The 15,087-nt window shown below is 38.4% G+C and overlaps 1 long non-coding RNA gene across 1 annotated transcript; it reads right to left on the bottom strand.

The window, feature by feature from the left end:
• Positions 1 to 6,351: 6,351 nt before the first annotated feature.
• LOC110938416 lies at positions 6,352 to 7,116 on the bottom strand. Its single transcript, XR_002591375.1, has 3 exons — positions 7,077 to 7,116; positions 6,738 to 6,798; positions 6,352 to 6,409 (listed from the first exon to the last, which is right to left on the bottom strand). It is a non-coding gene; the product is annotated as an uncharacterized LOC110938416 (long non-coding RNA).
• Between the last annotated feature and the right edge of the window lie 7,971 nt (positions 7,117 to 15,087).

The raw sequence follows: 15,087 nt of genomic DNA, 5'->3' as shown, positions 1-15,087 counted from the left end.
TACTCTGGTCCTCTTCTGGATTCCCATTTGACTTTCACTAGCACTCGTCGTTTGTGTTTGAGAAACTTAATCTTCCGATCTTCTATTTGTAGGGGTTTCTCTACGAATTTCAGCTTTTCATTTACCTCTATATCTTGAAGAGGTACTACCAGGGATTCGTCTGATAGACATTTCTTAAGATTGGATACATGAAACACATCATGTACTCCAGCTAATTCTTCTGGTAGTTGTAAACGATAAGCTACTGGTCCTATTCGTTGGATCACTGGGAATGGTCCGACATATCTTGGACTCAGTTTTCCTTTCTTACCAAATCGTACTACTCACTTGAAATCTTTTGTGAAAACGACGTAAAGTTGCTGTCTGTACGTCGAGTTAAGGCCGTAATACTACAATTAAACACACACGAATCACGAGGTGCTGCGTAATCAGGGTAATAACTCGATCGCTATTACGATTCAACGTCCGATCGATTATAACTATCCAACGATTGTCCGAGTGCTGCTCAAATTGAGCTTGTACTCCCAGAGTGACACACCTCATTAAGCATAACTTTTTAGGTACTAGGGTTATTGTCAGAGGCGGGTATTGGGTAGCCTAGCCTTAGTTAGGCATGGACTGATCACCCATGCTTAAACAAGGTAGGGTTAACCAATATCCAACCATGATAATGACTAGTTAGGTGTACCATTACCTAACCTAGGATTATGTAATTGTGTCAGGACCTTGAGACATAACCCAGTCGTACTAGCGGCAGTTAAACAATTGCTAATCAGGTGAGTCATCATACTTGTCTTTTAAACTGTGATAGTATACTCGTCCATAACTGGTAATAATGAGAATGTTGCAGTATGCATGTGTCAGTAGGGGTATATGGGATCCTATCATGCTTAATGAGGTGTGTCACTCTGGGAAGGGTAATAAGGTGTTGTACCCACGGGCACTTCGTGCTTATAAGGTCCAGCGACACACACTCATACCTATGTGATGGCCGTAGGGGGACATCTGTTCACTCTGCCCATCGGTCTGAGGATAATATGCAGTGCTTAGATTAAGCTTGGTTCCCAACTCTTGTTGGAAACTTTGCCAGAATTTAGATGTGAAACGACTATCTCTGTCTGATATGATCGATACAGGCACCCCATGTCGTGAGACTATTTCTTTGATGTAAATTTGAGCTAGCTTGTTCATCTTATAGTCCTCACGAATTGGCACGAAGTGTGCAGATTTGGTCAGTCTGTCCACTATTACCCAAATAGTATCATAGCCGTGACTTGACCTTGGGAGCTTCGTGATAAAATCCATGGTGATTTCTCCCATTTCCATTCTGGGATCTCTGGTTGTTGCAAGTATCCAGAGGGTTTTTGATGTTCTGCCTTCACCTTAAGGCATGTAAGGCACTTTTCCACATAATGGGCAATAGATCGCTTCATTCCTGGCCACCAATAATCTCTCCTTAAATCCTTATACATCTTGTCACTGCCAGGGTGAATGGAATACTTAGACTTATGAGCTTCCTCTAAGATTGTATCCTGCAGTCCTCCAAAATTAGGAACCCATATCCTATTGTTGAACCTAAGGATATTATCATTTCCCATTGTCAATAGCTTCAGTCTCCCAATCATTCTTTCTTTTACAATATGATTCTCTTTTAAGGCTTCTTGTTGTATATCCTTAACTTGATCTAAGAGACTAGTTTTAACCTCTATTCTGGTTACACGAATTCTTATTGGTTGAGGTTTCTCTTTTCTACTTAGAGCATCTGCTACTATGTTTGCCTTACCTGGATGGTATTGGATCTCACAGTCGTAATCACTTAATAACTCCATCCATCGTCTCTGACGCATATTGAGCTCCTTCTGCTCAAATATGTGTTTTAAACTTTTATGGTCACTATAGATAGTGCACTTTGTACCGTAAAGATAGTGCCTCCAAATTTTCAATGCGAACACTATGGCACCAAGTTCCAAATCATGGGTTGTGTAGTTCCGTTCATGAATCTTCAACTGTCTAGAGGCGTAGGCAATCACTTTGCCTCTTTGCATGAGTACACATCCCATACCATAGTGAGATGCATCACAGTAGACGGCAAAATCTTTTATTCCCTCAGGAAGTGACAGTATTGGGGCGCTACATAACTTATGCTTTAACGTGTTAAAGGCCTCTTCTTGTTTAGGTCCCCAATTAAACTTAGAGGCTTTCTGGGTTAGTGTGGTTAATGGTGTTGCAATCTTTGAGAAGTCTTGAATAAACCTTCTATAGTATCCTGCTAACCCCAGAAATCTTCTGATTTCAGTGGGATTCTTCGGTACTTCCCATTTCTTAATGGCCTCGATCTTTGCAGGGTCAACTTGTATTCCACATTCATTTATCACGTGGCCTAGGAATTGCACCTCACGTATCCAAAATTCACACTTAGAGAACTTTGCATAGAGTTTTTCTTTCTTGAGCAATTCAAGGACTGCTCTCAGGTGTTGTTCATGTTCTGCCTCATTCTTAGAGTAGATAAGGATATCGTCAATAAAAACGATCACAAACTTATCGAGGTGAGGTTTACAAACCCTGTTCATGTGGTCCATGAACACTGCAGGTGAGTTGGTTAATCCAAATGGCATTACCAAAAATACATAATGACCATACCTAGTCCTGAAGACAGTCTTAGGTATGTCTTCTGGTGTAACTTTCACTTGGTGGTATCCAGACCTCAAGTCTATTTTAGAGAAATAGCTTGCCCCTTGTAATTGATCAAACAAGTCGTCGATCCTGGGCAAAGGGTATTTATTCTTTATAGTGGCTTTATTCAAGTCTCTATAATCGATGCACAGGCGCATCGTCCCATCTTTCTTCTTGACAAACAAGATGGGTGCTCCCCATGGTGACGAACTAGGTTGGATAAACCCCTTGTCAAGCAACTCTTGTAGTTGCTTCTTGAGTTCTTGCATTTCTGTCGGGGCTAGTCTGTACGGCGACTTAGCAATCGGTGATGTACCGGGAACTAGGTCAATGCGAAACTCAACCTGTCTATCCGATGGTAGTCCCGGGAGTTCGTCGGGAAACACTTCGGGGTATTTTCGTACTACTGGCACGTCCTCGACCTTCTGCTTTTCTGTAGTGTTTACGACATATGCTAAAAACGCAACATACCCTTTCCTTAGGCATTTATGTGCTTGTGCTATCATGATGAGGTTCTTAATCTTGTCAGTGCAGTCTCCCGATACAGTTAGTTGTTTGCCGTTGGGTAATCGGAGTCGGACGATCCTTTTGTCACATATAATTTTCGCATGATACGGTGTCAACCAGTCTATTCCTATGACTATGTCGAATTCTACAAGTTCTATAGGCATTAGGTCTATAGGGATAACATGGTTGTTTTAGCTTATTTTACAATTCTTAACTATGTCAACTATCTCTCTTTGACTTCCATCAGCCATTTCTACTGTAAAGGTATGATCTAGGGTTTGGGACAGTACAGCATTTACGACAATTCACGAGATTACACCCTCACAACGATTAACAAAGTGCAATACTTAACAATTCAGTGGATTCACAACGAATAATAGAGCATAGTCCGAAATTGGATAATACTCAAATATTCAAGTCGAAATCACGACGAATAACAAAGTATAAACTCAATTTGAGCAGCACTTAATCATACGTTGGATAGTTTCAATCGATCGGACGTTGAATCGTAATAGCGATCGAATTAATACCCTGAATCGTAGCAGCACTTAGTGATTGTGTGTGTTTTTTTTTTGGACTGATTCTACTATAACTTCGACGTCAATTTGAAGTTTGAGCGTCGTTTAAACAGCAAACTGCAAGTGCCAATGTCTGCTATTTATCTGGTTTTGGGTAACTTAGTAACAAAGTCCATTGTTATGAGTTCCCATTTCCATATAGGCATTTCTAACTGTTGTAGTAATCCTGAAGGTTTCTGGTGTTCGGCCTTAACTTACGAACAAGTAAGACACTTGGTTACATATTCAGCTATGTCCTTTTTCATTCCTATCCACCAGAAATTATTTCTTAAATCTTGGTACATCTTATTGTTTCCTGGATGTACAGTATACCTATATTTATGTGCTTCTTCTAGAATTTTATTTCTTAATTCTCCCTGCTTAGGTACCCAAATTCGTTTCTTGTGGAATCTCCAAATTCCATCCTTCCCTTGTTCCAGTTCCTTTAGGTAACCTTTCATTCCTTCGGCATCGTCCTTGATTGCCGTTTCTTGAACTTTCTTTAATTGTTCCATTAAATCTAATTGTAGATTTAACCTAAGAGCACGGACTCGTTTTTGCTTTTCATGATACTTACGACTTAAGGCATCTGCTACTACGTTCGCTTTCCCTTCGTGATATTGAATATCACAGTCGTAATCGCATAGGATTTCCATCCACCTTCTTTGCCTCATGTTTAGCTCTTTTTGCCCAAATATATATCGTAAACTTTTATGATCTGTATAGATAGTAAACTTACTTCCGTACAGATAATGTCTCCAAATTTTAAGGGCAAAAATTATAGCTCCAAATTCTAGGTCATGAGTTGTATAATTTTCCTCGTGCTTTTTCAACTATCAAACCAACTACCCACGGTACTTTACCACTCGACCCACTGGCCCACCTGTCCAGTGGTGTCTGTGATTATGGTCATATCACCCATTGGTTGCCCCAATGTTGAAGATTATCAAGTAATGTATACAAAACCCCACATACCGGCTGTAATTTGGTGATTACAAAGACTTAATCCCTGTAAGTATAACTTTGAAAATAATTTGGAGTTTTGTAAAAAAGTTAATAAAAAGAGAATGACTCACAAACTGTGAGAAAAGAGAATGACTCACAAACTGTGAGAAAAGAGAATGACTCACAAACTGTGAGAAAAGAGAATGACTCACAAACTGTGAGAAAAGAGAATGACTCACAAACTGTGAGAAAAGAGAATGACTCACATTGCAGATTTTACGAGCAGAGTTTAAGCCTTACTGATTTACCTGTGATTAACCTAATTTAAATAAAATGCACACACACAAACGGGTTAGTAACTAATTCAGCAGTTACGTCAATTCACGAGATTAAACCCTCACAACAATTAACAAGTGTGATACTTAATAATTCAATCGGATTCACAACGAATAACAGAGCATAGTCCGAATTCGAACAGCACTCAAATATTCAAGTTGAAATCACGACGAATAATCAAAGTACAAGCTCAATTTGAGCAGCACTTGGACAATCGTTGGATAGTTATAATCGATCGGACGTTGAATCGTAATAGCGATCGAGTTATTACCCTGATTGCGGCAGCACCTCGTGATTCGTGTGTGTTTAGTTGTAGTGATTTCTCAGGTTAGTAGGATACTATAGAAGGTTTATTCAAGACTTCTCAAAGATTTCAACACCATTAACCACACTAACCCAGAAAGCCTATAATTTTAATTGAGGACCTAAAAAGAAGAAGCCTTTAACACGTTAAAGCATAAGTTATGTAGCACCCCAATACTGTCACTTCCTGAGGGAATAAAAGATTTTGCCGTCTACTGTGATGCATCTCACTATGGTATCCGAGTAGATACTGTTATTTTCTCTCGAACCATAATAATATTATTTGATCTGATCATTGAATCATTTATTTCTCTTGTTTCTCTTGTTCTCTTGTTTCTCTTGCTATTGAAATATCTTCAATTTTGATTTCTACACACGTCTTTTTTTCGGGGGTCTACAGCCATTATGTGGCATAGGAGTTACATCCCGTACGAAAGTTAATAGTATACCAGCTTTCCTCATGACTCACCTGAGATAAGTATACTCAAAACGACGTCAGATATACTGGTGAGCTCATACTATACAATTTTTATAAAGACAGACCACAGTTTACATTATATGCATACACAATATAGGCATGTGACCACATTATTGTCAGGTTGGGCCTCATTGAACCTTATAGGTCACATTTGACTTGTCACAAACCACCGTACAAGAGACATACTGGTCCTCCAGCTGTGTCCCCCTACGGCCGTCACATAGGTATGAGTGTGTGCCGCTGGACCTTATAAGCACGAAGTGCCTGTGGGTACAACACCTTATTACCCTTCCCAGAGTGACACACCTCATTAAGCATAATAGGATCCCATATACCCCTACTGACACATGCATACTGCATCATTCTCATTGTTACCAGTTATGGACGAGTATACTATCACAGTTTAAAAGACAAGTATGATGACTCACCTGATTAGCTATTGCTTAATAGCCGCTAGTAATACTGGGTTATGTCTCAAGGTCCTGACACAATTACATAATCCTAGGTTAGGTAATGGTACACCTAGAAGACCATCATTTCCTGTGATGCTTTATTTCACTAGTCACGCCTATCCGAGATAAACAACCCGCCCAAGACTAACCATCATTTCCTGTGACACATGCTTAAAAGACGTCAGATATTACACTGGTGAGTTTATGAATATACACAATTTACAACTCACATTATTTAATCATGACTTGTACCCGCCCATGTTATCATAACCCAACGTTACCACGTAACATACATAACCATACAGTTAATGCCCACTACACCACAGGTGTAGTACCGACAAATCCCGCCGTAGCGGCACGTATAAGGGACCACAAATATCATGTGTATGTCATGCTCAGGTTATATACATGCGTACAACAGTCATGCCATATTATTACAGTTTAGGACAAGCATGTTCACATTTGAAAAGCATTCATAAAACTCACCTCTTGCTAGTAGCTAACCGTTGATACAATTGCTAGTATGATCAGGTACTATCTCAAGGTCCTGACACAAGTTACATAATCCTAAGTTAGATAATGGTACACCTAACTAGTCATTATCATGGTTGGATATTGGTTAACCCTACCTTGTTTAAGCATGGTTGATCAGTCCATGCCTAACTAAGGCTAGGCTACCCAATACCTGCCCCTGACAATAACCCTAGTACCTAAAAATAATACTAACACTACTACCACTAATATATTATTACTAATAATAAAACTAATATTAACTACTAAAAATAAATAATAAATAACTAAACATAAACTTAAACGAGAGTATACCTCAAGACTATCTACGGCACGTTGATGTAGAGTTTCCCTACTCCTGCTCCTACTCGTGCTCCAAAAACGACTACTAACAACACCCAACGGGGTATCGTATACGCGGGATTCTCAATACTAGAGCGTTCCCGTTAAAATTTTGGTGTATCTAAAATCCTACCATTTAACTCCTATATATATATGTGAAGCAAGCAGGCACCTCAATTCCTTTCTGGGCGATGTGGGACATTGACGTGCTTGCTAGCTAGCTTGACGTGCTAGCTAGCTAGCTTAGTTATATTAATTCAGTTGCTTCACTCGTTTTTCTTGTATAACTTTTAAAATATGACGTTTTATAAAACGACGAATATGTCATTAGAACGAGCATATTTTTATCTACGTTTTAACCTAAGTTTCATTAAAAACGGAGTAAGGTAAATAAAATAATATATTTAATTATTAATATTAAACGGTCTCTTATAATAGCCAGGGCTTGTGCAGATGTCTCATATTTCAACTAAATATTTCAACTAACCATTTTACTCGTTACTTAGTCGTTCAACAATATATAAATTATAAATTTTAAATATAATTTTATTGGTTCACAAAACAGGATGTTACAACTCTCCCCACCTTATAGAAATTTCGTCCACGAAATTTAAGCAAAGAGATGTGGATATTTTTGTTTCATCTCGTCTTCTTTTTCCCATGTCTCTTCAGGTCCTCTCCTTGCATCCCATTTGACTCGTACTAGAGGAAACTCCCTGTTTCTTAATTTCTTTATGCGTCGATCTATGATCTGAATGGGGCGCTCTGTGAAGTTCAACTTGTCATTGATCTGGATCTCCTGCCAGGGTATCTTAAGTGACTCGTCCGCTAGACACATTCTTAAATTTGACACGTGAAACGTGTCATGAATTCCTTGTAATTCTGTTGGCAACTTTAACCTATATGCTACGGGACCAACTCTTTCGATTATCTCAAATGGTCCAATATAGCGCGGACTTAGTTTTCCTTTCTTCCTGAAACGAATGATACCTTTCCAAGGCGAGACCTTAAGTAATACCTTGTCGCCAACTTGAAATTCTAAGGGTCTTCTTCGTCTGTCGGCATATTACGACTGTGATATTCAATATCACAAAGGGAAAGCCAACGTAGTAGCAGATGCCTTAAGTCGTAAGCATCATGAAAAGCAAAAACGAGTCTGTGCTCTTAGGTTAAATCTACAATTAGATTTAATGGAACAATTAAAGAAAGTTCAAGAAACGGCAATCAAGGACGATGCCGAAGGAATGAAAGGTTACCTAAAGGAACTGGAACAAGGGAAGGATGGAATTTGGAGATTCCACAAGAAACGAATTTGGGTACCTAAGCAGGGAGAATTAAGAAATAAAATTCTAGAAGAAGCACATAAATCTTGGTATACTGTACATCCAGGAAACAATAAGATGTACCAAGATTTAAGAAATAATTTCTGGTGGATAGGAATGAAAAAGGACATAGCTGAATATGTAACCAAGTGTCTTACTTGTTCGCAAGTTAAGGCCGAACACCAGAAACCTTCAGGATTACTACAACAGTTAGAAATGCCTGTATGGAAATGGGAACGCATAACAATGGACTTTGTTACTAAGTTACCCAAAACCAGAAAAGGTAATGATGCTATTTGGGTAATTGTGGATCGATTAACCAAATCAGCTCATTTTCTACCAATGAAGGAAACCTTTAGCATGGAAAGGTTAGCCAAGTTGTATGTAGATGAAGTAGTATCCTTACATGGAGTCCCACTCTCCATTGTATCGGATAGAGAAAGTCGTTTCACTTCCCGTTTCTGGACAAGTTTCCAAGAGGCAATGGGAACTCGACTTAATTTAAGTACTACATATCATTCTCAAACGGACGGACAAAGTGAAAGGACGATACAAACAATGGAAGACATGCTCCGAGCATGTGTAATTGACTTTGGTGGTAATTGGGATAACCATTTATCATTAATTGAATTCTCGTATAACAATAGCTATCATTCGAGCATCGAAGCTGCTCCATTTGAAGCACTGTATGGACGCAAGTGCAGAACTCCCGTATGTTGGGCAGAAATAGGAGAAAGTCAATTATCAGGTCCAGAGATTGTGCAAGAAACTACTTACAAGATATCACAAATCAAGGAAAGACTAAAGACTGCTAGAGATCGTCAGAAGAGCTATACAGACAATCGCCGCAAGCCGTTAGAATTCCAATTCGGAGACAAACTACTATTAAAAGTATCTCCTTGGAAAGGAGTAGTACGATTTGGTAAGAAAGGAAAACTGAGTCCAAGATATGTCGGACCATTCCCAGTGATCCAACGAATAGGACCAGTAGCTTATCGTTTACAACTACCAGAAGAATTAGCTGGAGTACATGATGTGTTTCATGTATCCAATCTTAAGAAATGTCTATCAGACGAATCCCTGGTAGTACCTCTTCAAGATATAGAGGTAAATGAAAAGCTGAAATTCGTAGAGAAACCCCTACAAATAGAAGATCGGAAGATTAAGTTTCTCAAAAATAAACGACTAGTGCTAGTGAAAGTCAAATGGGAATCCAGAAGAGGACCAGAGTACACTTGGGAACTGGAATCAGAGATGAAGCGAAAGTACCCTCATCTATTTCAGTAAATCTCGAGGACGAGATTTTTCTTAAGGTGGGGAGGATGTAACAACTGTCACTAAAATCAATAATTAGGACGATAATTAGTCAATAAGAAAACCCTATATGAGACACCCAAGTAATTCTGCATTAGCCCTAAAATTTTCAGAACAATCGGAATCAGGATCAGGGCCCCTAAAACTCGAGGGGGCAAACCCTAGTTGGACGTTTATCTAAATAAAACGTTGGGACAATCTGATTTGTTAAATTAGTTGATTCAGCAAGCCTAGTCCCGAGCCTAGGCAGCCTATAATTAGACTGCTTAGCTTACGGACCGTAAGGGATCAGGCATACGGTCCGTAAGCATGTCCCAAAACTCAGTATAAATAGCCGACCTTGGCACTTGAAATCTGTTGTGAAAACGACGTAAAGTTGCTGTCTGTACGTCGAGTTAAGGCCGTAATACTACAATTAAACACACACGAATCACGAGGTGCTGCCGCAATCAGGGTAATAACTCGATCGCTATTACGATTCAACGTCCGATCGATTATAACTATCCAACGATTGTCCGAGTGCTGCTCAAATTGAGCTTGTACTTTGATTATTCGTCGTGATTTCAACTTGAATATTTGAGTGCTGTTCGAATTCGGACTACGCTCTGTTATTCGTTGTGAATCCGATTGAATTATTAAGTATCGCACTTGTTAATTGTTGTGATGGTTTAATCTCGTGAATTGACGTAACTGCTGAATTAGTTACTAACCCGTTTGTGTGTGTGCATTTTATTTAAATTAGGTTAATCACAGGCAAATCAGTAAGGCTTAAACTCTGCTCGTAAAATCTGTAATGTGAGTCATTCTCTTTTTATCAACTGTTTTACAAAACTCCAAATTATTTTCAAAGTTATAATTACAGGGATTAAGTCTTTGTAATCACCAAATTACAACCGGTATGTGGGGTTTTGTATACATTACTTGATAATCTTCAACATTGGGGCAGCCAATGGGTGATATGACCATAATCACAGACACCACTAGACAGGTGGGCCAGTGGGTCGAGTGGTTAAGTACCGTGGGTAGTTGGTTTGATATCAGAAACATTGTAATCGCTCTTAATACTGTGAATTATAACTAATGTGTCATTTTAGTAAAATGAATGATTCACTCAGTATTTCCCCGCTGACAAAACCTTTTTCAAACATGTTTCAGGTGATATGATGTGAGCAAAGAAAGAGAAGTGCCGTGGAGCACTCCCGGCTTAGAAAAGTGGCTCATTGTAAATAAGTAAAAGAAACATGTTTTGAAAATAAAAGATTTCCCGGAGAAATCATATTATTGTAAAATTATGGGATTTTATCCCTCAGCTATAAAACGGGCAGTTTAAATTATTGAAAGATCCTGTTTTAAAAAGACTTCCGTTGTCGCCTAAAATTTAAATACCGCAGGATTTCTGTCCCGCGGTTCTTGAAACGGGTCAAACCGGGTCGGGGGCCGTGACAGAAATAAGGTGGTCAAGGGGGGTAAAACCTAGCTAATAATTATCCTCAAAACTCATTGTTTAACCTTGATTGGTGGAAATTTTCAACTCAGCAAGCCTAGTCCCGAACTTAGCCGCCTTATAATTAGACTGCTTCCCTTACGGACCGTAAGGGATATGGCATACGGTCCGTAAGCAAGACCAAAATTCGGCTATAAATAGCAGGCCTTGGGACTTGCCTGAGGAAGTTACAACGACGCACAAACTCTCAGTGTACGTCGAATTATAGAGGAAACAGTCCAAAAACACACACAATCACTAAGTGCTGCTACGATTCAGGGTATTAATTCGATCGCTATTACGATTCAACGTCCGACTGATTGAAACTATCCAACGTACGATTAAGTGCTGCTCAAATTGAGTTTATACTTTGTTATTCGTCGTGATTTCGACTTGAATATTTGAGTGCTGTTCGAATTCGGACTACGCTCTGTTATTCGTTGTGAATCCGTTGAATTGTTAAGTATTGCACCTTATTAATCGTTGTGAGGGTTTAATCTCGTGAATTGTCGTAAATGTTGTATTGAGTATTTACCTAATTTCGTGTGCATTAGATTATTAGGCTTATCAGTAGGCTAAACTCTATCCCATACCCTTACAATCAAAGAAGATACGCAAACCGAGCAAAGCAAAAGCAAAGGTGAGTTCACGAACTTTCTACAAGGCACGGCCATCCTCCAGAGGTAGGATGCCACTCCACTAATCTTCGCACACATGCCTGTAGGGCCGCGACACGATGCGAGATGTAACAACTCTCACAAAAATCAATAATTAGGATGAAAATTAGACAATAAGAAAACCCTAATTGAGACACCCAAGTAATTCTGCATTAGCCCTAAAATTTTCAGAACAATCGGAATCAGGATCAGGGCCCCTAAAACTCAAGGGGGGTGAACCCGAGTTGATGATTATCAACAGAAATTCGTTGTTAAATTATGATTGGACCAAATTTTGACTCAGCAAGGCTAGTCCCACGCGTGGCAACCCTATGACCCTAGGTGTCCCCTTACGGACCGTAAAGGGTTAGGCATACGGTCCGTAAGCGTGTCCAAATTCGTGTATAAATAGCAGACATTGGCACTTGAAATTTGTGATTGAAACGACGAAGAAATTCGTCTGAGGCACGGAGTTATACTCTGTTTACTACAATTAACACACACGATTCATGAAGTGCTGCCGCAATCAGGGTAATAACTCGATCGCTATTACGATTCAACGTCCGATCGATTGTAACTATCCATCGATTGTTCGAGTGCTGCTCAAATTGAGCTTATACTTTGTTATTCATTGTGATTTCGACTTGAATGTTTGAGTGCTGTTCGAAATTCGGACTATACTCTGTCATTCGTTGTGAATCCAATGAATTGTTAAATATTGCACTTATTAATCGTTGTGAGGGTTTAATCTCGTGAATTGACGTAACTGCTGTATTACTTACTAACCCGGTTGTGTGTGTGCATTGCTATTTAAATTAGGTTAATCTAGGCTAATCAGTAGGCTTATACACTGCTCGTTAAATCTGCAAGGTGAGTCATTCTCTTTTTATCAACTGTTTTACAATACTCCAAATTTATTTTCAAAAAGTTATAATTACAGGGACTAAGTCGTGGATATCTTGATTTATTGGTTAGTGGGGTATTGTGCACATTACTATTTCTCCCAGTTAGGTTCATTGACTTACTGGGGAGGAATGTCACTATTAGAGTTCATTGACCTAATAGTGGTATGACCATCGTCACCATTGTGACTTGTCACCATTGTGACAGAAAGCCAGATAAAGATAAGATAGGAACCATTGTAATCGCTCTTATGCTGTAATTTATAACTATGGGTCATTTCATAAAACCTGAATGAACTCACTCAGTATTTCCCCGCTGACAAAACATTTTTCAAACATGTTTCAGGTGATCTGTTGTAAGCAAAGAAAAGTGCCAGGAAGCACTACCAGCTTAGAAAAGTGGCTCAGTGAAAATAAATAAAGAAACATGTTTTGAAAAAATAAAGAGTTCCAGTGAAATCACATTATTGTAAATTATGGGATTTATCCCTCAGTTATGAAACGAGCAGTTTTAATAATAAAAGATCCTGTTTTAAAAGTCTTCCGCTGTCGCCTAAATTAAATACCACGAGATTTCTGTCCCGCGGCTCCTGAAACGGGTCAAACCGGTTCAAGGGCCGTGACAGAAAAAGGTGGTATCAGAGCCACTTCTCAAGCCACTGATTTAAGCTAATTAAATATTTAGAAAATACTTAATTTCCATTAATTGCTATTTTGTGATTATTTGTTTATTTATCTAACTAATTGTGTACAGTATGAGCAGATCTTTATATGCTAGTCAATGTAGCAAGTAATGCAAATTCTTAAATAATTTGACTCAAGTATTAGTACCTTTATTATCTACAGTCTAGAAGTCTTATCAAGGAAATCATAAAATTTACAAATAAAACCTCGTGTGATGTAAATTTCAGTTATTTTAATAGTACCCAGTAGGAACTAATATTTAAAAAAGTTTTCTATAAATTTTATGAATTCTGACTATGTCTATTTTGCTAAACAGCATGAGTAACTTGTCTGAGGCCCTTCAGAATTTAAATCTCTATCCAGTAAGAGTAGAGGTTTCCAGAGATTTCAATAGATATATACCAGACATAGAAGAACCTATAGAATTCGATGCTTTACCTCTCGAGAAACCCAAGCCCAAGAAAATAGAAATTGAGGAAAGTTCTAGGCAAATTGAAAAGTTACCATCTCAGGAAGAGTTAGATTTTATAATGGCAAGCTATAATACTATTAAGCCTGTTAATGAAAATATTTTTAATCACTCTCTTGAGACACAACTACCAATGAACTTAGAACCAGCTATTCCAAACCCTTCAATCCACTCGCAAATAGACGAATGGTTGATTAACGAAATACAGTTACAAAACCATCCCTATAAGCTTTTTCCTCAGTTCAATTCAAAAGCTTTACCAAATCCACCAATAAGTAACGAGAATACAGCTGAACTTCGCCTTGGTGAAGAACTAATGAACAATGGAAATAGGATCCAAGAGATTGGGGGACAGATCTCCTGGAAATACGATGAGAGGGAACACCATTACTAGAATATCATCTGATCACAGGATAGGGGATCTATGGAACTGTGCTTGTATAATAGTAATAGCAAAAAAATCAACCTGTAAAATCATTACAAGGTAAAAAAAAATGTGTATTGATGTCTCCTATAAAATATAAAAATGGGAATCAAGAAATTGATAATTTGGAATTTATATGATGATTTTATGTATAATTGTTGATACTAATAAATTATATATATATATATATACACACATTAATTATCATATGGAAAACGCAAATAATGAACCAGTTAATGATTCTGAGCAACAACTGGGGGATCAATATATGACTAGGCAGGATATAGAAAATATTGTTGCTCAAGGGATAGCCAACACTATTCCAACAATGATAGCTCAAGGGATAGCCAACGCTATTCCAGCAATCGTTGCTGCTGTTAAAAATCCAATAGAACCACAACAACTCGTTCCTAGCAAACGTATTTCTAAAGATAACTTCAGTAATAGCGTAAACGGAGGCAATGATCATGTTAATCATGACAATGAACCACAAACCAATAAATCAAGATATCCACGACTTAGTCCCTGTAATTATAACTTTTTGAAAACAAATTTGGAGTATTGTAAAACAGTTGATAAAAAGAGAATGACTCACCTTGCAGATTTAACGAGCAGTGTATAAGCCTACTGATTAGCCTAGATTAACCTAATTTAAATAACAATGCACACACACAACCGGGTTAGTAACTAATACAGCAGTTACGTCAATTCACGAGATTAAACCCTCACA

The sequence above is a fragment of the Helianthus annuus genome, chromosome 2 (genome assembly GCF_002127325.2).
Source record: "Helianthus annuus cultivar XRQ/B chromosome 2, HanXRQr2.0-SUNRISE, whole genome shotgun sequence".
NCBI classification, from domain to species: Eukaryota; Viridiplantae; Streptophyta; class Magnoliopsida; order Asterales; family Asteraceae; genus Helianthus; species Helianthus annuus.
The sequence above is the reverse complement of the archived record's forward strand: the minus strand, read 5'-3'. Positions and strand labels throughout refer to the sequence as shown.